We start from the raw sequence: 26,006 nt of genomic DNA on the forward strand, positions 1-26,006 counted from the left end.
AAAAACCTACTTCGAGGCAATGTAGGTTATCCACTTCACATCAACAGAGGAAAGGTAAATTGAGAAGGCAAATAAAAGAGACACAACAATTCAGGCAATAAGAGAAGCGTTGAAGGAAGGTAAAATAGAGATTAAAGGAATTGCTCTGGGTTTATGCCAATGGAAGGATGGAAACATCTAGTGCATTGAAAAACACTGGATTTCGAAAAAAGAAGAGATAAGGACATATATCATACGAGAACACCAGGATATCCGAATGGCAGGACATGGAGGAAGGGCTAAAACTACGAAATTCAGCATGAGATCATTCTATTGGCCAGGATTACACAAAGACGTCAAACGATATGTCAAAAACAGTGACATATACTAAAGGACGCAAACGGTAAAAATACGTACCACAAGGATTACTGAAATCGAACAAAGATTCTGAACGACCATGGGAAACAATCACTATGGATTTCATCACGGACCTACCGGCATTGGAAAATTGCGATAACATCCTAGTTCTGGTGGATCGTCTGACCAAAATGAGTTATTTTATTCCAGTCAGAAAAGATATCGACACAAGGGATTTTATACCGACATTCTTCCAAGAAGTCTTCCAACTTCATGGCCTCCTAAAGAATATCATTACCGATCGAGGAACACTATTCACATCGGGACTATGGAAAAAAGTAACAGGAGGAATGGGAATACAAAACACAATAAGTACAGCATTCTACCCGCAAATGGATGGACAAACGGAACGGGTAAATGTAATACTCGAACAATATCTACAGGCCTAGGTCAATTATTAACAAGATGATTGGTACAAACTGTCATCAATGGCCAAATTCGCATACAACAATAGAAAGCAAGAAACGATCGGCACAATACGCTTCTTCGCGAATTACGGACAACATCCACCAAGTCAGACCGCATATTATACGATTAATAGTATAATACCGGACAAAACAGATATGGGAAAACTACACGAGACATTACAATACGAAATGAGTCAAGTACAAAAACGACAAAAAGAACAATATGATAAGCACCGAAGACTGGATCTGAACATACAACCAGGAAATATGGTATGGCTAATACCACGCAATATCTATACGACGCGACCATCAAGGAAATTGGACTACCACAAAAGTGGACCATTCCGGATACTGGAAAGAGTGGACAGCCGAGCTTATAAACTCAACCTTCTACCCTCAATGCGAATACACAACACATTCCACATCTCACTCCTCGAATTACACAACGACAACAAGTTTCCCTCACAAACACTTATTCCTCCTACTCCGATCAAACTCGACGGAGAACCAGAATACGAGCTCAATGAAACAGTCGATTCTCGCTTCTACCACGGTCACCTCCAATATCAAGCCAAGTGGACAGGATATTCACACGAACGCGATAAAACTTGGTATTTCGCACACAACTTTCAACACGCACAAGATGCCATCTCAACCTTCTACTAGCGATACTTAGGCAAGACCGGCCCAGGTAACAATCACGTTCAACCAAGACAAAAGCGAGGGAAAGGCTCCCGTGCCATTGCAACAACACGAGGGCCCGGGCGATAGTACACGCCAAACTACAATGACCAGCCCCGAATACTCGTTCATCGGGCCGACCGACAAAGAACTCAGAGAGAGGGAGAAACAAGCACCGCATAAGGCCATATCATGGACGGTATGCTATGATCACGGTTGCCAAACATATTTTGGCAACAAAGTAGACTCGGGATGGTTCCTGAGAGAATGTCGAATGCATGGTCCATGCCCGGACCATGTCCTGAAGCATTGGCAACAATGCTTCAGAAATGGGTGCAGGATGCACATGGCACAGAAAATCTCTGCAGGATTCTACCTGCAGAAGAATAGAAGCAAGAGAGAGTGGGAAGGAGAGTATGCCAGAAAGGCATGGGTCGTGAGGACATAGTCCTGGGAGGGAGGGGTCCAAAACACCTCAGCAGACACTGAATCGGACGTTAGGAGCCTACACAGGTAAATCCGGGGACTGCGAGAACAACTTGACCAGGCCGAGGCCACAATTTTGGCAAATGACAAATCGATCATGGAGTTAAGACAGTTGAATGATAATCAGAGGCACAGGATCGAGATGGCGAATCTGACCCTAGAATCGGTAAGGGTCAGCTAGAGGACAGCTGATAAAAAGTTCTACAAGCTGAGAAGGACTACTCGCTTGGCAGGATAGGAACTATTGAAACTGGGAGAAAAAGTTAGATGGAACTCAGGCTTAGGAGGAGGAGAGCTAATATCACGAACATGGCTTGGCATGAAAAAGGTGTTCACGTGATACATGGTTATGAGTCACAGGTATGTTATTGTTTCACGCATATGATTCAGTTGAGTCATATGACTTGTGTATTGCGTTATGATTGGTTTATGAGTTTTGCACATGACCTTGTTATGAGGTCATGGGTTTTGAGCATGTGACAATTTTAGTCACATGATTAGTTTATTATGATTTGATTTCGCACATGTGACCACTTCAGGTCAGATGACTATGGGCGGGAAGACCACTATATAAGGAGGCTGGTATGGCCGAGGAAGATAGGTTCTTCACGCTTTGTTCTAAGTACTTTTCCTCGTCCTTGCCGTTGCTTCGCCCCGAGCGTTTCTTTCGCCATCATGATGGGCCTTGATGCCTTGGATTCTGGGGGAGATATCTGAGTTCGCTGAGTAGTTCCTGGGGTCTTTGGTGTTGAGGTCTGTTAGGCGTTGCGTGGCGGATAACTTGTTTGCGTCTCATTTCGTTGGACTGGTTATCTCACGATACTGGCACTTCCAGCACTCATCACTGTCGCTTCCGAGCCCCTTTCGGTAAAATGTCTGCGGCTTCCTGTCTATAGTCTACTCGCAGGTTTCGCGTTCGATTGGGGGGATTGAACATTATGTTTGGGGGGATCACCCGTGTCGTTCTTTGGGCCAGCTCATGTCTTTTGTTGTGTTTTAACGGAGTCCTTAGTTCACGCGATACAAAACGCCGTTGGGTTAGACTGATGACCTTCCCAAGTATCAACTCGTCGTACTGGCCACATCATTTCCTCAAGGGAGGGGGCCTCGCCGGCCCCTCCCTGCCCCGTTACTTTATGTTTCTACAGTCGGAATCCTACGATGTTGTTTATCACCGTTCCCTTGGAAGTTTTGTCCTTGCGGCATATACGGTGGTTCAGTCAGGTGTCACCTCCTAGCTACGGTGGGGATGGCTTTGACCCTGAAAAACCTTACCCCCTGGAGTGGTTTTTCTTTGCTGCCTGGGGTGGTGTGGAACGACTGGCTGCCAGGCACTCGCGTTGTCTGTGCGTCTGGTTGGTTCAGTTGTGGTCTGTGGTTGGCGGCTTCACCCATTGCAAGTGGGGCCTACCTTCTGTTTGTCTGCTTCTGTTCGTTCGCCCTTCCCCTGCTTGTCGCGTCAGTTGGGGATGCCTCTTGCCCGTTGTTCGGTCCGTGCCTGTTGCCGGACCTGTGGGGCTGGCTTTGGCTGGCTCTGCTTACTCTTTTCCGCCTCGGTTGGATTTCGGTTCGGCTGGTTTGGATGGTGTGGCTGGTGCCGGCGCCTTCGGGTGTTGGTGCTGCCTCCTTTGTGGCTCCCGGCTGTGGCTGGTGGGCTCCCATCGGCTATATGGTGCTAGGGGGTTGGGGCTCTGTTCGTGTGGCCAAGATCAATGGCTGCCTGGTGGGGCTGGGTATAAGCTGTCCTATGGCCGTCGGATGGTTAATCTGTCTGAGGGGCTGGGAGGGCTGGATGGGCTCTGTGGCGTCTGGTGTGTGGGGCTTGGGGGGGGCTGATTGGGGGGGGAGAGGCACCTGCGAGCACCGGTCGGGCATGCGTCAGGTTGGGCGATGTCTCATTAAGTGTTTCCGGACCGGTTTGGGCTGCTGGGCGAAGCTGCTGAGTCCTGTAAAGCTCCCCAGCGGACCGCTGGACTGATGGCCACCTGTGCGAATAGTGGGTTGCGACCACCTGGTTGGATTTGTTTGGGTTCTGCGTGCTGGGTGTTGTGGAAGTTTGCTTGGTTTCTTTGGTTTGGCAATGGGCATGGCTGGCAGGGGCAAGGCACCACGGGTGGGAAATAGGCCCCACTGACCTTTTCGGTCTGTCACCACCTCTATGTATTTCTTTTGTTTATGAGTTTGTTTTGGGGGACAGGCAGCGGGTACAGGTCCTCCTCACCATTACGCTCCTCGGAGGCACTTGGCAAAGAGGGTTTATAGGGTCGACGGCCTGGCATGCGGATGCGAGAGGCGGACATGTTGGTCACCTCCTCTCTGCCATTGTGTCGCCTGTAGTTTGTATTTTGGTTTGTTGTTCGTTTTCTACTGTGGTGGAGGTATTGCGGGACGGTATTTAGACCGGGTGGTAGTGGTTTTAATTTTGTTGAACGAGGAACCTGGTTGGGTCGGTCTCTTGCTCGGCTTCGGCTACGCTTGGTACTGGTTGGCTTCATACCAGAGGGGCTACGGACTTGGACCGGGGAGGGCGCTGGGTTGTTTGATGGTCTTGTAATTAGTTTCTGTGCGGGCATGACTCGGGGATGGCAGGTACAGGACCGTAGACTTAGTTAGCCTAGGATTAGTGGTATGCTGGTTAGCGGTATCCCTGTGCCGGCGGGGGCACGTCATATGCCAGTGTTGGCGGTACGAGTTTAAATAAAATTAGATTGACTTCTAAGTACTTTTCCTACTTCTTACTTCAACCAATATAATACATCTTTACGATCTTTATCTTTATTACAATATTCTCGTTACGCCAAGGAAAGCTCTTCAGAAGAAGAGTTAGAGAAAGCTTACGATAGGCGTTTCCAATAGAAGACAGACGTCTTGTACTTTTGGTAACGTAGGCAGAAGCCTAGTGCTATTGTAAGACTAAGAAAAGGAACATAAGAAAAAGAGAAGTATCGTACCCTATCGCCAAGAACTAACTATCCAAGGAGGGATCGTTACATCTGGTTGGGTTGGTCTTTTGCTTGACTACGGTTATGCTTAGTACTGGTTGGCTTCATACTAAAGAAGCTATGAACTTAGACTGAGGAGGGCGCCGGGTTGTTTGATGGTCTTGGAATTAGTTTTAGTATGGGCATGACTTGGGGATGGTAGATATGGGGCCGTAGACTTAGCTAGCTTGGAATTAGTGATATACAAATTACCAGTATCCCTGTACTGGCAAGGGCTCGTTGTATTCCAGTATTGGTGGTACAAGTTTAAATAAAATTAGATTGACTTCTAAGTACAGTTCCTACTTCTTGAACTCCATGTCACAAGTGAGTACACCAATACTTCACATTATTTCACTCACGATAAATACTTCATCATGGTTATCTGTTTGTATGTTTTGTTTCATGCGGTCGGTTAGAAGTAGTTGTTTTCGCTTAGATAACTCTTCAGTGTGAGATTGTTAGGAATACCAGAACCCAATACCTAGGAACCACCCTAAGTAGGGTAACACCACTCGGAATCGGAATCTCTGGTCTTCAACACCCCCCTTCGGCTCCCTTACGGGGCCTGCACGTCATTATATATATCAATCTCAGTTGTGTCCTGTGACTATATTACCACAGAATTGAAGGTGTTAGAATAACACCATATACGTCTTCGCTGTCGGTCTGACCGGAACCCGTTTGCAGGATATATGGGAGGGGATCTTCTGCTAGGTCTGGGAAGTAGAATGGAGTGATTCCGTCAACTACTCCGAGACCTACTTGGCTTCAAATACATGACATCTTCGGCATGGGCCGTAAGTAACGGGACGATTTCGCACAAAGATATGGTATCAAATGGTAAAGGATCTCTACTAGAGACCAATACATTTACATCCACCAGAAGAGTCTAGAACTCCAAAAGACACTACCAAAGAAGCCAACAAACTTCACGGAGTGTTGCAACTGGGTTTCAGAACATGTTGTAACCATGGGGTGATTCCAAATACTACAATGGTTACTGAAACCTACTATCCAGAGAGCAACCAAGGGTTGCCGACCGAGGGATTAATAACCAATCTGGTGGAATAGCTTCCTGCGAGTTAATAGGAAGTCTTCTAGAGAAAATCTATCGGTTGGGTATGGAGTTACAAAGGATCGGAGTCAGACAACCTACGATGGTTGTAATGACAACCACCTTTGCAGATATAGCCATGGATAAAACAGATCATTTTATCAATGGCAAAGACAATTGGAGCCAACTCCGTTCGACTTAAGAACTAGGCCATAAGTCTAAAGACTCTGCTAATCGGGATATTACTATTGGTGACAGTACGTTTCCTAAGAAGAAATATCGTAATTACCGAAGAGGGTGTGATGGTTTTCAGGGTCCATAGGTGTTCGCACCTTGGAAGAAAACTCCACATTGCGAATCACGATTGAAGAAGTACATAGTTGTATGATAAATAGATGTAGTCCGCGAACACTCAGACGCGGAATATAAATATCGAAGTGCCTCCCAAGCTTTAGACATCATCAAGCAAAGGAGAAGAGACCTTAACAATACAATATTGTTCTTACGATTCTACCCTACTTTACCTATTTTACTTCGCTCCTAGTAGTCATAAACGAAACCAGTAAAGTCCGAGCCTTCCTAGACAATCTCTGTCTACAGAAACGAATCTCGATTGGCCTAGACAACCTTGAAGTCTATTAAATTGTCTCCGCCTAATAGAGATAGCTGTAGCCTAGTCCCAGTAATCTCTGAGTGTAGTTTGTGCGAGGATCGTATCTTTAACAGCCTCCTCTTCCACAGATTCTCTACCTCCTTTGAGCATGTTGTCTCCTGTTCGGTTCGACTCTAACCCCTTCTCCTTACTTGAGATGGCACATGCAGGTCTGTCTCTTACACCTGCTACTTAAGCTGACTGTGGCCTCATTCCTACAACTATATGGTCATATGTTGTACCCAGAGGTAATTTTAGTTTCCTACAGTTTTACCACTGCCACAGGTGTCAAAATGCGATAAACTCTTAGTTTGATGAGTTGATTTGGCAGATGGTCACTGATGCAACCATTGCCATAATGAAAGCAGTGGAGGTTTTAGTGAGGAGTTTCCTAATGGGGAGTGGCTGTTCAGTCACATGTGGCTTAAACAAAGACACTTTTATGAGACTCTTCATTTGGTACAACTCTGACCATGGCTTGGAATATTCCCCAGTCCCTGTACCTTGCACCCCCAAAGATTCTCAGGCTATTGTTCGTGAATCCTCTATCCCTTCGGCCAAAGACAGCTGACTGTAGCTATGGTTGAGGTTAGCTCTTGGACCACTACCCCTCTTCTCACTAGGGCCATCCAAAGCAAAATGCCCAGTTTTCTCCACTAGGCTTCAACCTGTAGGACTAGTTCATCTATTCCATCATTCCTGGCAGGGATATCATCTGATGAAAGGGCTCTTTACGAAACCCTTAAGTTCAAACTAGATGACCCTGATGATGAGGACTACAACCCCCTTATGGCTGGAACACACTGCTATACAAAGTTGGCATCCCCCAGTAAACGATCTGCTGCCCCTCTCCTTGGCTCTTAGTTTTTGAGGGCTATTACGGTTGATGAAGGACGAAAGAAACAAATTGTACCTGCAGTCCCTGGCCTACTCCTTGACATTTATTACGGGAGTCTCGCCATTCCCCCCCCTGTGATACTCTTGTCGACAATTGAAGCCATAGCTCTCTCTCTACCTGTGTTAGTAGCCAAAGATGTTCTACCCACCTCTGAGGTGTTGGCCAGAGATACTCTCATAGGCCTGGACAAGGGACTCAACTCTGAGGCAACTGGCCTCGGTAACAGCTTCCATGCCCCATCTCCAGCAATGGCATTATCACCACCAGCCTTCCACTGAAGCTGGATTTTATCATCTGAGGGAGGTCGAGGTGGCCCCCAGAATACCCCTAGTGACAGCCAAATTCCGTTGGAAGGTCACCTCCCAGACACCCAGCCAGAGGCCATCAACACTGCTGTGGCTCAGGCGGACCTGATTATGGCTGGAGTCTGTAAGATGTTGGATGCAGGTAGGACCTCCTCCCCCAGACCCTGCTCGGATAGCATAATTGGGTCCATGTTAGAAGGACTGGAGGACATACGGTCTGGCAATACACAGCCTCTTCTTACCTCGGAATCCGGGTCGATTGAGGATGATACTGTACGTGATGTCTGGAATTGGATGAATAATAGCCCAGTGTTTGGCAATGAAGGACTAGAGGGCGGGGTAAATTACTGGAGCTGGGTACACCTGCTCGAATAAGTGGTAAAGTGGCTGACTGATATTGTCGACAGACAAGGAGAAGAGATAGAAACCCTACAAGATAAGTGGTCCTCCCACCATCAATCCCCTTCGGTTATAACCTGCGATAATACCTCCCTTCTTTCATCAATACCACTACTACCTGCTCTCTATAACGGAAAGGAGACTGCTATGGTAGCGCCTACTTCTAAAGCCTCCTTTACGGAGTTACTGAAATAGATGGCAGATGTGCCCTGTCCTCCTGCTGCTCAAGAAAAACAGGCACTTTCCACATACCCTATATCAGCAGCCTCCTCCCACCAGTCCAGCAGTGGCAGCTCCTCCAGCAATGCGGGTAATCCTGTGTATGGCTCACAGTAGTGAAGGCAAGTCTGTTCACTGGGAAAAAGAAGATGAGAGGGGAGAAGAGAAAAGAGAAGAAATAAGATGTGGCAGGCGCCTAAGTGGTACGACCAGGAGGAGAAGGAAGGCTGCCAGAGAATCTGGCAATGAGCAGAAACCGGTGACCCAGGCCAAGATGTAGGAGAAGAACACTAGCAGTCAGGAACCAACTTCTGAGACTACTACGGCTACCACTCCACTAGTTCAGTCTGGGCCCATGGCCATGGCCAATGTCAAGGTAGCCACAGCTCTGGCAGGACAAGAGTACTGACAAGTCCCAATAGGGCCTCCTGACCCACCCAATTCAGTACCGGCACCACCACGGTCGTCGCCGACCCTGGATACTAGAGGGAGGCATATCACTATGCAGTTCACTACCCGCAAGGAGGTTGCCCTGCTAGAGGGTGTTGATATCGAGGCAATCTGGAACAGGATTAATATGACATTTTCCAATCAAGGAAAGATTTGGGGCAATGCTCCTTATATCCACGCTAGGCATGATTGGTCTGAGATTGGATGTATTTTCCTGACCCTGATAGCAGACTCTATTACTGAATTAGGTAACCTACTTGACAAGGCTAGGCTTGACCTACTGAGAGAATTGTCGTTCCTAAAATTTCAGTTCCAGAGGAATCTGGAAAAGGTGTAGATTTTTGTTTCTGGCATCCTGCTTGCTGACATAGGATGAGGATCAATCCGGAAGGTTGAGGGATGGACTGGGAGCACAGCCTCTGATGGCCTCTACACAGACTAGGAGCAATCCAACATTGGAGTAGTCACTGTTTCTTGGCCCGATATTATGAGATCCATCTATGCCATGAGGCAGGCCAATGCTACTACATGTGGTATCCACTTTATAGTCACAAAGAATGAGGCTATTAAGGAAAGACTGTCTGAAGGAAAAGTTTGGTTACGAGGAAGGGCCCGTAATGTCTGAGTCTTTAAGAAGCACAGACTCTTTAAAGTATATGGTAAGTGTTTGGAGACTGGCAATTTTGAGGTCACATGTGGTGGCCCCCCCCGGCTGCTGTGTTTACTTTAAAGAATACTTTTTCCGAGAACAAATCTACAGCAAGCTGGCATGTCTTAGAGGCGTGGGCCAGGCTTGCGGGCATACAAGGTGACAGTGCTGGCTCTGTGACCGAATGGACTACTTTATTGGATATGAATAATACCCAGGAGTCAAATTGTCATCCTCAATTCTACCTTCCTCACCTCTCCGGTAAAGGGCAGCCCCATAAGCGGAACCTACTAATAAACTGAAGCAACAGTGTGGTCAGGTGAGTAAGGCCAGGAGAAGACGCCACAGTCGTAGAAGGTTCCCGACACCCAGACTGGTTGAGATCAGCAGTGATAAAGAATATAAAGGCCTGCATCATAAGTCAGACAAGGCCAAGAATAAGGAACTGGAGTGCCCCTCTCCCTCCCTATCTCCTGTGCGTGGAATTTTGAAAACTACTGCCACCACCAAACCCAGCTGGAAGGACACCTTTTGGACCACCTGGGACTAAGATAGTGGCTCCCCCTATACCTCTGGCCCTTGTAGCCCGAGTGGATCAGTTGAGGTCCCCTTTTAATGCTTATTATGATAATAGCATTAAATATAGGAAGGAGTGGTTGAAAACATTGGCTGGCATTTGATTTGTTTTTCTTTGTTGATTTGTTTTTTATTATTGAATCTCCAGTTGATCTGGAGGGACAATATGTACCTATAGATGTTGATAGGTGGGATTTGTTTTCTTTTATTAAATGTTCAGGTGTTGAGGCTTTTATTTGATCCCATATTTGAGAGATTTTTGAAATGGTGCGTATAGGAAAAGCAGTGCCTACGTTGGTTATTGGGAAAAAGGGGTGAAGAGGGTACTTGCTAGAGTTTACTTTCGACCAGCCAATACCAAGGACCAGTTTATTGGCTGGTTGGGTGAACTTGGGGAACTGGACATTGTGTTTGGTGACTTCAATGACAGACATCAAGATTGGGACTCCAATATGGACCAGAACAATATGGAGGGACGGTGGCTGAAGTATTAGTTCACGGCCCAGACTTGCGATATGAACATGGTCCCCCTAATAGTGTCAACCTTCTGTAACGTTTCCAGAATCAACCTTTGCCTGCACAGGGCGCCATACGTCAGATATTGGTACCTGAATGCTGCTGGCTGCAAGCATAGTGCTTAAGTCCTTAAATTTGTAGTTGACCTTCCTGATAACCTTATGCGTCAGAGGCCAGCCTGGAAGAAGGCAGTCTGGTAAAAAGTTGGGAAGCAGTTGGATACCCTGCAAGAGGTGAATGATGGGAAGTTGTGGGAATGAGTGAGAGGTATGATAGATGCACTCCCACAGGCCTCTGTTGGCAGAGGCCTGTGCGAGTGGTGGACACCAGAATTGGAAAGAATAAAGTTGGATATGGTCCAGCTGGGTCGATACTCTAAACATAAGGTAGAGTCGACGGTGGACTACAAGCTGGTCAGATGTGTTTACCGGGTATGCCTGTTGAGGGCTAGGTTCAAGCACATCAGAGTAAATATAACTGAAAGTCAGGACCCAGATATTTTTATACTAGCATGGAAGTTGGAAGATAAACAAACTCTTCCCTCCATAACCTGCCTAGATGGGTTTTATCCTACTATACATTCTGACATTAGAGACCTGATTGCTTAACGGTTATCTCCTGTAGACCCTGCCTCTTGGGATAATTCCAAGATCAACATGTATAGTGCTCAAGAAATGGAAATTGCCCTTGCCAGGTCTTCTATGAATATGGGTCCAAGTGAGGATGATATTGGCTATCCCTTTTTACAGTTTTAGAAGTGGAGAGATATGACAACATTGAGGCGCCTGGTTGATTATGGGCTACGGCATGATATTCCAGACTGGCATAGCACTGAGATGGTGCTCATACATAAGTTAGATAAACTCAGATATGACATCATTAAGTCTTGGAGGATAATACATCTCCTCCCAATGCCGGCGAAGGTCACAGAACATGTGGTCCTATTAAGGTTGGCTGCTTGTCTTGATCTGGGAGGAACACCATTCGGGTCTCACTGGAAGTGTGGGGTTCATGATGTCACGGCAGTAGTCTTTATGTTCCTGTAGCATAATGAGGGCTACAAATAACTAATCTTGTTAATAGACATCGAAGGAGGGTTTGATAATATTGATATTAACCTCTTGACAGTCTTTCTGGTGGCCTGGGGTTGCCCTTTAAAACTGTGCCTGTGGATTTGGTGATGGACTTCCAATCGGTCAGTCTGTTTTCGCTTCAATGAATACATCTCCCACCTTACCATAGTAGGAAAGGAGTACCTCAGGGCTCACTCCTTTCTTGGTTCCTTTTTTGGTGGATACGTGGCAGATATATTCATACTACAGATGTGATACTTTCCTGGCATGCGTCAGCTGGTGATCTCATACGTTGATGATGGAGTTATTATGGTAGCAGCAGAGTCCTGTAAGGTGGCCCAAAACCATGCGGGAGAGATAATTGCAGATTGTGATCGCATAGCCAGGGCCAGGAGAATGGGGTTTAGTGCCCTCAAGACTCAATAGATTGGGTTTGAGGATAGGGTGTGAGAAGGAACGGAGTTGTTGGGAGAGATAGTTTTACCTTCAGAGGACTTACAGGTTCTTGGATCTGGGTTTAACGTATTTCTTAATTTTTCTTCTTATAAAAAGTTTTAGTTGAAAAGGGGGTTAGGTGTTAGAAGAAGAATTTCAGCGATGGAGAGGAGATTTAGAAGTGTTGGAGGATTGGAAGCATGGGAGACTCACCGCTTAGAAGAGGCAGCCTACCTTCCGATTGTCTACTATGGGTTTGAATTTATGACTGACCATGCATCGTATGTGAAACAAATTCAGATCCACATTAGCCACTGTCTTTGCTCAGTATTTCAAACGTCTATGAAGCTGGCAAACAACATACTGTTGGCTGAGTTTGGAATACCACCCATCGCTATTCAGGGAAGGTACCTACAACGGAGATAGAACAGCCAGTTCATTAATTACCGATAGTGTGGCCAGCAACCCTGGTTCAATAAGATACGGCTACAGTGGAAGGAGGAAGGCATGATGGCACATTGGCAGATTTCGGATAAAAAGCTCACCTGCTACCCCAAGGTTTCAATTGGGAAAGGCAAGGTGGTAATGGCTACACACCACTATGCACTGTATATGAACCTTTGTATATCTTCGGATGTGGTCATATACACGGATGGGTCTAAGTGCTCTGAGGGAGCAGGTGTGGCATGGGTAGTGTTTGAGAAAGGGGCCTTGACCCGTGTCAATGAGTGCTCAGTTCTCCCCTCTTAGAGCATTGTAGAATACGAGCTATTTCCAGTTGTGTGTACCCTCCGACATGCTTAAGATATAGCCAAAAGGCTCCCACTTATTGTGTTCTTGGACTGTGTGCTGGCCCTCAACCTGGTCGACAATATGTTCTCTGATGGTGACTTGGCTGAGCTGTAGGAGGTAATGGTGCCCCTGTTGAACGCCTTCTTTCACGTCAGTCTTGGATGGGTCCACAGTCACATGGGCATTGATGGTAACGAGATAGTTGACTTGAAGGTTAAGGCCTGTGTTGGACGCTACTTGCACCCCCTGCTTTGGGGAGGAATTGGCTTTTTTTTTCATTGGTCATACGGCCTTGGCTTGGGAGCTCTGGCAAGGAGAATGGAGAATCTGTCACTGGAGAGAAGAATACAAGTACTATGCCCTGGAACTAAAAGCACTCCGACACCTCCAAAGTCTGACCCGGGTAGACTTCTATGTTTTGGTGAGAATCCACAGTGGGATAAACATGGTCGGCCACCACAGCGGTAATAAAAAAAAGGATAGACCCCACTGGACTTAGTGCTCCCGCTGTGCTAGAGGGTGTCCTGCTAACGAAGACTTGGATCTGAATTTGGCAGTATCTAGGTAAAAATGTTGGTGTGTGGATCATTGGTGCTTGGGCCTGGGAATTCCTTGCCATATTGGAGTTCTGGATGGGGAGCTAGTTGTGGCAGGTAACCCCTTTGATGGCACATTAATGGTGGAAAGGGACGGTAGGACCGTAATGATAGGAGTCCCTACAACTTGCACCCAGTACGAGAAGAAACACAATGGTAGTGGTTGTATCTTACCTGGTGAGGTAACATTGCCGAAGAAGTGGTTCTTTTTACTTGACCAACGACACTGCGAGTATCCCTGTTGTAGTAGTGCCATTTCTGCTGCAACCACCAAGAAGCATACTACCTTTGCTAAACACTATGAGAAATGGCGTGGATGTTTGGGGATATGTCATGACTATTTCTGGCATTCTCAGTACCAGCCATGGGATGAGCTAAATCTGGTGAAACAAATATCAGTGGTTTTGAGGTAGGCTAAGGTGAATGAGTTGCTAAAAGAACGATGTTGCCCCTTTTGTGGGTTGGTATTGGCAGGAGGTTACTTGGATCTTGTGTGGCACTATAAGAGAATGGAGAGATGTTGGAATAGACTGTATGTTTTCTTAGTTGAGTATGTGGGGCAAATTGCATTGGAGGTAGATAAGGGTAAGGGTATGAGATATTAGCTGTGTAGTGGGATGGGAAGACAGGTTAATCTGGGGCAGTGCTAGCTGTTGCGAGCACCTGTGAGTACTACATAGGTAGTGATTTTTAAATTTATGTTTGGGAGGAGTGGTTGTAGGGTAGAGTAGTCTGCTGTAGTGTATTTTAGATAGTTTATTTTTATGGGGTGCGGGGGAGACTAGTTGTATACCAGTGTTGACAGTACTAGTATAAATAAAATTAGATTGAATTCTAAGTACATTTCCTTGCCCTTGCTATCAATTCACCTCGGAGCGTTTCTATCGCACCCATGATTGTCTTTGATACCTTGGATTCTGGAGGAGATATCTGAGTTCACTCAGTTGTTCCTGGGGTTCTTGGTATTGAGGTCTGTTTATATTGCGTGGCAGATTACTTATTTACTTCTTGTTTTGTTTGCTGGTTATCTCACAATACTGGCACTTTAAGCTCTTCATCAAGGTGGCTTACAGGCCCCTTTTGGTAAAACGTCTTGGGCTTCCTGTCTATCGTCTACTTGGGGATTTCACACTCAATTGGGGGGATTGAATATCGCGTTTGGAGGGACTCCCTATATCATTCTTTAGGCCAGCTCATATTTGTTAGGTTTTAACATAGTCCTTAGATCTTATGATGCAAAATGCCCTTGGGATAGACTGATGACCTTCCCAAGTTTCAACTCATCGTACCGGCCGCATCATTCCCCAGGTGGCAGGATGGTACCTGCTCAGCCTCTTTTTATTATTATACATTTCTATGGTCAGAATCCTATGATGTTGTTTATTGCCATAATATTAGAGTTTTTGTCCTCGTGGTATTTATAGTAGTTTAGTCGGGTGTCAACACCTCGCTTTAGTGGTGATGGCTTTGATCCTGAAAAATCTTGCCTTCAAGGCAGCTGTTGTTATTTCCTGAGGTGGTGTGGAACGATTGGCTACCAGATACTCACACTGTCTGTGTGTATGGATGATTCGGTTGTGAATTGTGGTTGGTAGCTTCATCCATTGCGAGTAGAACCTTCTTTTTATTTTTTTGCTTCTGTTGGCTCGCCCTCCCTCTTCCTGTCATGTCAGTTGGGGGAGCCTCTTATCCTTTGTTTAGTTTGTGCATGTTGTTGGACCTGTATGGCTAGCTTTGCCTGGCTCTGCTTAAACCCTTTTCCGACTTAGTTGGACTTCGATTCAGCTAGGTTGGATGGTGTGGCTGGTATCAGTCTCTTTGGGTATTGGTACTGCCTCCATCATGGCTCCCTGGTGTGGCTAGTAGGCCCCCCTCTACTATATGATATTGGGGAATAGGGCTCCATTGATATGGCCAAGCCCAGTGGCTGCCTGATGGAGCTATGTATAGGCTGTCCTGTGGCTGTCAGATAGTTGATCTGTCTGAGGGGCTGAGAGGGCTGGATGTACCCTGTGGCGTCTATATGTAGGGCTTGAGGAAGGCTAATTAGAGGAGGAGAGGTACCTGCAAGCACTAGTCAGGTTTGCGTCAAGTTAGGTGAGATTTAATTAATTGTTTCCAATTTGCCTTGGGCTATTAGGTAAAGCTGTTGAGTGCTGCAAAGGTCCCTGACAGACTGGCTAGCTGATGGCCACTGGTGCAGATAGTGGGTTGCGATCACCTGATTGGACTTGTTTGGGTCTTGCATGCTAGGTTTTGTGGGGTCTGCTTGGTTTCTTTGGTTTGGTTTTAGGTATGGCGGGAGGAGGAAAGGCGCTATGGGTAGGAGATAGGCCCCACTGACCTTCTTGATCTGTTACTATCTCCATATATTTCATTTGTTTTTTTTTGTTTTTTTGGAAAACAGGCAGCGAATACAGGTCCTCCTGACCAGTACAGTCTTAGGAAGCAACTGGCAAAGTGGATTCATAGGGTCGATGGCCTGACATGCGGGTGTGAGAGGTGGACAGGTTGGTCGCCTCCTCACTGCCCTTGTGCCGCCTGTAGGTTTAGTTGATTTTGTTGGTTTTCTACTGTAAGAAAGGTTTTGTGGAACAGTGTTTAGGCCAGGAGGTAGTATTTTTATGTTTGTTAGACAAGAAACCTAGTCGGGTTGGTCTTTTGCTCGGCTTCGGCTATGCTTAGTGCTGGTTGGCTTCATACCAGATGGGCTACGAACTTGGACTGGGGTGGGCACCAGGTTGTTTGATAGTATTGTAATTAATTCTTATACGGGCATCACTCACAGATAGTATGTGCAGAGCAATAGACTTAGTTAGCTTGGGATTAGTGGTATACTGGTTAGCAGTATCCCTGTACCGGCAGGAACTTGTCATATACCAGTATTAGCAGTGTGAGTTTAAATAAAATTAGATTGAATTCTAAGTCCTTTTCCTCGTCCTTGTACTTCATGTCGGAAGTGTGCATACCAATACTTTACCTTATTTCACTCGTGATAAATACTTCATCTCTGTTACTTGTTTGCTTTTTTTATTTCGGGCGGTCAGTTAGAAGTTAGTTGTTCTTGCTTAGAAGGTACTTCAGTATGAAATATTTATGGCCAGGTCCCGATAATCACTGAGTGTAGTCTTGGGTGAGGATGGTGTCTTCGACAGCCTCCTCTTCGATGGATTCTCTCCCTCCTTCTAGGATGTTATTCCCAGTTCAGTTTGACTCCAACCCCTCTTCCTCACTTGAGACAACCTGTACAGACTTGTCTCTTGCGCCTGCTACTGAGGCTGACTGTAGCCTCATCCCTACAAATATACAGTTATATATTGTACCTAAAGGGATTTTTATTTTCCTACAGTTTCACAACAGTCATGGGTGTCAAAATGCAGTGAACCTGCAGTTTGATAATTTGGTTGGGCAGATGGTTGCTGACGTAACTGTTGCCACGATGGAAGAAGTAGAGGTTTTAGTGAAAGGTTTTCTAATTAGGAGAGGCTGTTCAGCTACATGAGGTTTGAACAAGAACACTACCATAGGACTCTTCATTGGGTTCAACTCCAATCATGGCTCGGAATATTCCCTAGCCTCTGCATCTTCCCACTTCAGAGATTCTCAGCCTATTATGTCTTAGTCCTCTATCCCTCTGACCAAAGACCACTTGACTGTAGCTATGGTTGATGTCAGCTCTTGGTCCACTACCCCTCCTGTCACTAAAGCCATTCAAAGCAAGATGTCCAGTTTCCTCTGCCAGGCCTCCACCCATGGGACAGGTTCATCCACCCCATTATTCCTGGCAGGGATATCATTTAGTGAAAGGGCTCTTTACGAAACGGCTAAGTTCAAGCTAGATGACACTGAAGATGAGGACTACAGCCCTCCTGCAGCTAGAATGCATCACTGTACATAGTCGGCGTCTCCCAGAAAATGATCTGCTGCCCCTCTCCTTGGTCCTCAGTTTTTAAGGGCTATCAAGGTCGATGAGGGATGAAAGAAACAAATTGTGCCAGCAGTCCCTAGCCTACTCCTTGACATTTACCACAGGTGTCTGACCATTCTCCCCTCTGTGATACTCTTGTCAACAATTGAAGCCACAACTCTCTCTCTGCTTGCATTGGTAACCGAAGATGTCCTACCCACCTCTGAGGTGTTGGCTAGAGATACTCCCATAGGCCTAGACAAGGGACTCAACTCTGAGGCAACTGGCCTGGGCGACAGCATCCCCACCCATCTCCAGCAATGGCATGATCACTACCAGCCTTTGACAGAAGCTGGATTTCGTCACCTGAGGGAGGTTGAGGTGGCCTCCAGGAAACCCCCGGCAACCTCCAAACCCTGTTGGAAGTTCAACTCTCAGACACCTAGTCAGAGGCCACCGACCCTGCTGTGGCACAGGCGGACCTAATTATGGCTGGAGTCTGTAAGATGTTGAATGCAGGTAGGACCTCCTCCCCCAGACCCTGCTCGGGTAGCATGATTGGGTCCATGTTGGAAGGACCGAAGGATATCTGCTCTGGCGATACTCAGCCCCTCCACGTCTTGGAATCTGGGTCAATTGAGGATGATTCAGTACATGATATCTGGAATTGGATGAACAATAGCCCAGTATTTGGCAATGAAGGACCAGAGGGTGGGGTAAATTACTGGAGCTGGGTGCACCTGCTCAAACGAGTGGTAAAGTGGCTGACTGATATTGTCAATAGCCTTTAGGCTATCTCTTCATCCTTCATGAGGTGCAGGGGCTGTAATGTGTTGCCAATCATTGCTAATAGGCTTGAGCTTGATGGTAATCCACAGTTGTGTATGGCTTCCATGGGTACCATTTGTGGAACGTGGTGATAGCATGCACGGTATTGATGAAGTTCCATGCCGAATACCAAGTTTTATCATATTCTGGAAGATAATCATTCTACTTAGCCCAGTATTCAAGTTTTTCTTTTTTTTTGTATAAGCAAGAGTCAACAATCTGGTCGAGTTCGTATTCTTCATCACTTAATATCTCAATAGATGGTAGGGATCGTTTGATTCGAGAGGGAAACTTGTTGTATTCGAGTAGTTTAAGGAGTGAGATGTGGAATGTTGGGTGAATTCTCATGCTGGGTGAGAGGCTTAATTTATAAAAACTGGACCCCACTTTTACCAGTATTTTCTAGGGCCCTATCTTTCTGTGGTCGAGTTTCTTTGATAGTCTTGTGATCATGATATGGTGGGTTAGCAACTACACCATATTTCCTGATCATAAGTTCGTATCTAGTTTTCTTTTACAATGGTAGTATTCTTTCTGTCTTAACAGCGCATTAGTTATTGACATTACCACTAGGTCTTGTAGTTGTATAATGTCTGCAAATGTCATATGATTTTCTCTTATCAGGTTATCGATGTTCAGATATTCAGGATGTCTTCCTTTGTTGGTATAGAATAGAGACATTCCGATCGACTCCTGTTTTTCATTGTTGTATGTGCATTCTGTTAGTAGCAATAGATTGTACTAATTACTTTGTTGGTAGTTAATATATGCTCTTAGATACTGTTCTAGTATCATGTTTGTTCTTTCAGTTTGTCCATCAATTTGAGGATGGAATGCCGTGCTCATCCTTCTCTCGATTCCGACTTCTGCTGCTACTTCTTTCCATTGTATGGATGTGAATAGTGTTTCTCTGTCTATGATGATATCTTAATGAATTCCGTGCAGTCTACCTACTTCTCTAATAAATAGATAGATAAATTGTTATATATCTATTTCCTTCTTACATGCGATAAAATGACTCATCTTAGTAATGTGATCAATGACTACCATGGTACAGTCGAATCCTTCGGACTTTGGTAAATAGGTGATAAAGTTAATGGCTATCAATGCCCATGGTTGTATTAGTACCTCATTTGGTTGTAGTAATCAGTAAGGTGGCTGTCATATAGCCTTTGTGTATTGACCAGTATCACAATTTTGTACATATCGTTTAACCATCTCTCTTATCTTTGGCCTATTGTATTTCCATCTTATCAGTTCAGTTATTTTAGCTGTTCTTCCATGTCTTGCCATTAGATTGTCATGGTTTTGAGATATTAGATAACTTCTCAATTACTCTTAGTCGGCAATCCAAATATTGCCTTGATACCACAAATATTCTTCCTTCCATTCGCATGGCCCTAAATTGACTCCCTTTATCTTCTTTTTTCCTTCTTCAAGTACTTTGTAGATGGATTGGATTCTTTTATCTTATTTTCCTGCTTCTTTGAATCTTTCTTGGCGTTCGTCATTTACTTTTATAATTTTTGTTTTATATACTGATATTAGGGTTATTTGGTTGAAATATCTATCTCTTGGAAGGAGTATTTGGTTTTATTGAGTGATCCTTTCATCTTGTTTGTCGGAAAAGTCTTCTAATCTTCGCATAAGGATGTCTGGTTTTCCTTCTTCTTTACCAAGTCGATATTCAACATAGATGTCATATTGATATCCCTATTTCACTCCGTCATATCTGTCTCCTAACCAACATCTTTTTTGTCATAAACAGTTCCCGGTTCTTGAGATCTGTTAGGATTCTAACCAGGTACCAACTTCTTTGAGTGTCGTGTTTCCCCTCCTTGAGAGCATGAACTATTGAAAATAGTTCATTGTCGTAGATATCGTAATTGCATTCCACTGGAATCATTATCTTGGATCAGAATGCCACTGTTCTTCATTGTCTATCTTCATATTTCTGGAATATAATACCAGAACAGACATAGTTTAAGGTGTCTGTTTCCACTAGGATTACTTTTGTTGAATCAAAATATGCCAGAATAGATGCTGTTGTTATTTTGGTCTGCAATTGATCGAAAGTCTTTCGTTTTCATTTCTCCATTCCTACTTTTTTGTTCTTATTAGTCAGGTTGTAGAGAGGTTTTACTGTGTAGCTAAACCCTTCTATAAACCGGCAATAAAAGTTGCAGAACTCTAACAAACTCTAGACTTTGCAAACTTTCATAGGGTATTTCCATTCCCATATGGCATTCATCTTAATCGGATCCATCTTCACTGATCCAGGATTAATGATGAATCCTATATATTTCACATCAATTTTATGGAATTCGCATTTTGCTGCTTCCAGAGTCCTGGCAGTTGGGTTGCTTGCATCTAGTACCTTTCAAATATCTTGCCGGTATTGTCCCATAGTTTCCGAGTATACCAAGATATTATCTAGGTATACTTTGCAGCAGATATCCAGATACTGTGACAGTACCTTATTGATTTATTTGTGGAAGGACACTGGTGTGTTAGTGAGTCCAAAAAGCATTACCTTCTATTCGTATCTTCTGTAATGAGTGGTAAAAGTCATTTTATATTTGTCTGCTTTCTTCATTAATATAGTGTGATAGGCCCTTCTGATATTAAGTTTCGTGTGGTATTTCGCTTTCCTGAGTTAGTCAATTGTTTCTGATATAAGCGGTAGTACATATCGATCATTTTTTGTGATAGCATTTAGGGCTCGATAATTCACACACAGTCTCAGCCTACTATACTTTTTCTTGACAAATAGGATGAGTGATCCATTGTATCCTGGTACTGCTTTCCTGATTTATTCTTTCTTCAAGTTCTCCATGATAGTTAAGAATACCTAAATCCAATACATAGAAATCACTCTAAGTATGGTAACCCCATTCAGAATCAGAATTCCTAGTCTTCAATACCCCCCGCAGCCTCCTTACAAGACCCGCAGGTCATCATACATATCAATCTCAGTTGGATTCTATGACTATAATACTCCAGAATTGAAGGTGTCAGAATAACACCGTGTACATTACCACTGTCTGTCTGACCGGAATTTATTCACGGGCTATATAAGAGGGGACCTTCGGCTAGATCTGAGAAGTGGAACAGAGTAAATCTGTCAATTACTCAAAGCGTTACGAGGTATTAAAGATAAAATGTCTTTGGTGTAAGCTATAAGTAGTGGAATATTTTCATATGAAGAGATAGTATCAAATGGTAAAGAATCGCAACGAGAGACCAATATATTCACATCTACTCTACAATAACTACAAGACTTTAGATCTCCGAGAGACACTACCTTTGAACCTAATAGACTTCATGGAGTGTTACAACTAGGTTTCAGAACACATTGTAGCTGCAGGTATGACTACCAATACTATAACAGTGATTGAAACCATGCTAGCCAGTGCAACCAAGGGTTGTTAACAGAGGGAATATTTATCAATCAAGTAGAATAGCTTTCTGCAAATTAGTAGGAAGTTCTCCAGAAGATATCTATGGATTAGGTAAGGAGTTATGAAGGATTAAAGTCAAGTAACCTAGAGAGATTGTGATTATGACTACCTTCACAGATGCAACCCACAGATAAAACTGATTATTTCATCAATGATAAAAACAATAGGGGCCAACTCAGTTTAACTTAAGAACTAGGCCGTAAGTCTAAAGACTCTAATGATTGGATAACTACTACTGGGAACAGTATGGTTCTGAGTTGGTTATATTGTAATTACCGAAGAGAGTGTAGTAATTTACAGAGTCTCTAGGTGTTCACACCTTTTAAGAATACCCAACATTGCGAGTTATAATCAGAGAGGTTCATAGTTGTATAACAAATAAATATAGTCCGCCAACACTAAGACGCGGAATATAAATATTAAAAGGCCTCCTAAGCTTTAGACATCATCAAGCAACAGAGAAGAGACCCCAATAATATAATATTGTCTTCATAATTCAATTCTACTCCACCTATTTTTAGTTCTCTCTTAGTAGTCATAAATGAAATGAGTGAAGTGCGAGCCATTCTAGACAATCTCTGTCTACAGAAACGAATTTTGGTTAGCCTAGATAACTTTGAAGTTTATCAGGTTGTCTCCACCCAACAGTGATGTAGTCCCAGAGTTCCTTTAGCTCATGTTCTCTTAGATGACAGATTTGATTGGTAAGCAAAGCATATTGTTCATCTTCCTTGAGTTCGATGGCATTATCAATTCCTTCTCAGTGAGGCAGCCGTTGACAGAAATCGAATATCCTTGTGTATGGGTCAACTGGGTCCTCCCCTGGTTCCTTGAATACCTCAAAGAAGTCATAATATTCCTTTAGTACTCATTCCTTAATATTTTGTTTTTTGTCTTACTCTTTGGTGTAGATGGCTAATTCCATACTGATGTTGATGGTACTCTATTGTATTTCTCCTGGTTCCCAATAGTATTGAATAACCCTGGTCACTTGTTAGGAATACTGGGATCTGATACTCAGAAGTCACTCTAAGTAGGGTAACCTTACCCAGAATCAGAATCTCTGGTCTCCAACACCCCCCTCTGGCCCCCTTACAGGGCCTGCACGTTATCATATATATCAATCTCAGTTGTGTCCTGTGACTATGATACTACACAATTGAAGGTGTCAGAATAGCGCCGTATACGTCGCCACCATTTGTCCAACCGGATCCTGTTCGTAGGATATATTGGAGGGGACCTTCGGCTAGGTCTGAGAAGTGAAATAAAGTGAATCCGCCAACTACGCAGAATATTACTAGGCTTCAAAGATATGATACCTTTTGCTTAGGCCGTAAGTAATGGGATATTTCTACATAAAGAGATAGTGTTGAATGGTAAAGGATCTCAACAACAGACCAATACATTCACATCCACCCTACAATATCTAGAAGAGTCTAGAACTCCGAGAAATACTACTATAAAAGTTATTAGGCTTTATGAAGTGTTGTAACTAGGGTTCGGAACACGTTGTAGTTACAAAAACAACATCTCATACTACAACGGTGATCGAAATCCTATTACCTAAAAGCAACCAAGAGTTACCGACCGAGGGAAGAATTATCAACCTGATAGAATAGCTTTCTGCAAATTAGTAGGAAGCCTTCCGGAAGACATTTATCAGTTGGGTAAGGAGTTATAGAGGTTTAAAGTCAGATGACCATGAAAGGTTGCAATTATGACTACCCTCACAGATACAACCCACAGGTGTAACTGATCATTTCATCAATAACGAAGACCATTGGAGCCAACTCAGTTCAACTGAAAGAACTAGGCCACAAGTCTAAAGACTCTAGAGATCGGATAATTACTATTGAGAACAGTATGGTTCTGAGTTAGTTATATCATAATTAGCAAAGAGAGTGTGCTGAATTTCAGGGTCTCCAGGTGTTCGCACCTTTCAAGAATACCCAATATTGCAAGTTATAATCAGAAAGGTACATAGTGGTATGATAAATAGAAGTAGTCCGCCAACACTCAGACGTGGAATATAAATATCGAAGTACTTCCCAAAGCTTTAGACATCATCAAGCAACAGAGAAGAGACCTTAACAATATAATATTGTTTTTACGATTCTATCTTACTTTACCAAATTTACTTCGTTCTCTGTAGTCATAAACGAAAAGAGCGAACTTGTGCCTTCCTAGACAATTTCCATCTACAGAAACGAATTTCTATTGGCTTAGACAATTCTGAAATCTATCAGGTTGTCTCCACCTAACATCACTTCACCTCTTCAGTGATATCGTCCCAATACCTTAGTCGAAATCTCATTGATCTCGATTCTTTAATCAGAAATGCCAAAGCCTTATTCTACTCATTTAGTATTTGGTAATTTGCTAACTTCTTCACAAATAGGTTCTAATATTTTTTTACAGATCAATAGTGCTATTCTTTGTCCTGATTCAATCAGGAACTTATTTGGTCCGGGATTGACCATGATGATCTTGACTTCTTCCGTATAGTCGGCATTGATTACTCCTGCATTAGTGGTTAGCCAATACTTGAATTGTAACTGGTACAGGTACTCGGTTATTGATTTTGTTTTATGTTATATTTTAAGTATCACTTCGATACTTGGTTTATTTTAAGTATCGTTTGATACTTGGTTTTATTTTATGTTTTGTTTTAAGTATTGCTTTGATATTTGGCTTGTTTCAAGTATTGTTTGATACTTGATTTATTTTACCGAAGTATATTATTTGATACCTTTGATTAGTTTCATCATACTAGATATGAACAGATTTGTGTAATTAAAGACCACCTGTTTCCACAATAGAAAAGGCAAGCTTCGACAGACAGTATTTCAATATACTTGGTTAAACAGTTACCTCTTTGTTTCTCAGTACACATTGAAGCCTCCTTTAGTTCTCAGCTCTTGCCTACTCTCTAGTAGAGCAAGCCATCTGCCAACTATAGTACCTTCAACTGATAATGTGATTAGCCCCTTGCGAGCAAGTTATATTATTTGAACCTCCTCCAGTGGTTAAGAACCTGTTTCCAGATTCTGGCCTGATCAACCTATTAACATTCAACTCGGAATGCTAGCAGGGAGAAGCGGCGGAATCACGATACATTCAGCTTTGTCTCAAAACCAACATATAGTTATTGACGACCAGGAGTAGGAAGTAAATCCCATAACAAGACCTCAAAAGAATCAAACATCCCTGATGCTCTTCTAAGGAGCCGGGAGAACCTGCATATACGGAAGTCCTACAACCTCCAGGAGAATTCCCACCTACCCCAGCAAAGATGCCTACCTTTGAACTTCCAAATAACTCAGAAACCAGTAGCGAATCAGATATGGCCAGTACTGGAGGAGGGCCTTTGGGAGGAAGGAAGTCTCAGGTACATCCTGAAGAAGAGGAAGAACCTGAAATACCTGAACCTCTTAAGTTCAAGCTCCACCTCCTGGGGAAGTTCACAGGAGAAGGAAAAGACCTTATGCCTGAAGCCTTTGACTGATGGGCAACTGAACTCACACACTATCTTCTCTTACAAAAGGTAGATGTAGATAACCCTACATCTGGACTATATATTGGATCATTCTGGGAAAGAAAGCCAACTGATGCATACCACTAATGCTAGAAGAAATATGGCGGAAATGTAAGATAGTGAGGATCCACTGTTCTCGAATTCCTCAAAAGCTGATTTCAGTCCTTTATTACAAATGACCTATTATACAACTAATTCAACCAGCTTCACCAAGTCAATGAAGTACATGTCAAAAGAATCACAAATGCAGCTGCAGATCTCCTGTTGTATAGGGAACGAATGATAAAAGGAAGCATCTCCAGTTATATCCGTAAATGGCAATTCTACAATGCCGTGTACCCTACCCTCCAACAAGAGGTAGAGCCACTTGAAGAAGATGACGATACTATGTCAGTAATACTTGTAAGAGTAGAATGAAACAAGGCCATCCTGCAGGAAACCAAGGCATACAAGACACAAACATCCTCTAGCAGAAATAGGCAACCATGATGCCAGCCCTCCAACAACTTTGAAGAACAAACATTACAAAATTTCAAAAAGATAACAAAATCCACGAATGAATTATCACAACATAAGAGTAAATACTTTGAATGTTGAAAAACTGGACATATGGCAAAAGATTGTCCTACCAAGAAGGGCAAAGGAAAAGTAATTAAACAAGAGGTATCAGCCCATAACATCAAGAGTAATAGTGATATTGCCCAATC

This window comes from Tuber melanosporum (assembly GCF_000151645.1).
Source record: "Tuber melanosporum whole genome shotgun sequence assembly, scaffold_102, strain Mel28".
Classification (NCBI taxonomy): Eukaryota; Fungi; Ascomycota; class Pezizomycetes; order Pezizales; family Tuberaceae; genus Tuber; species Tuber melanosporum.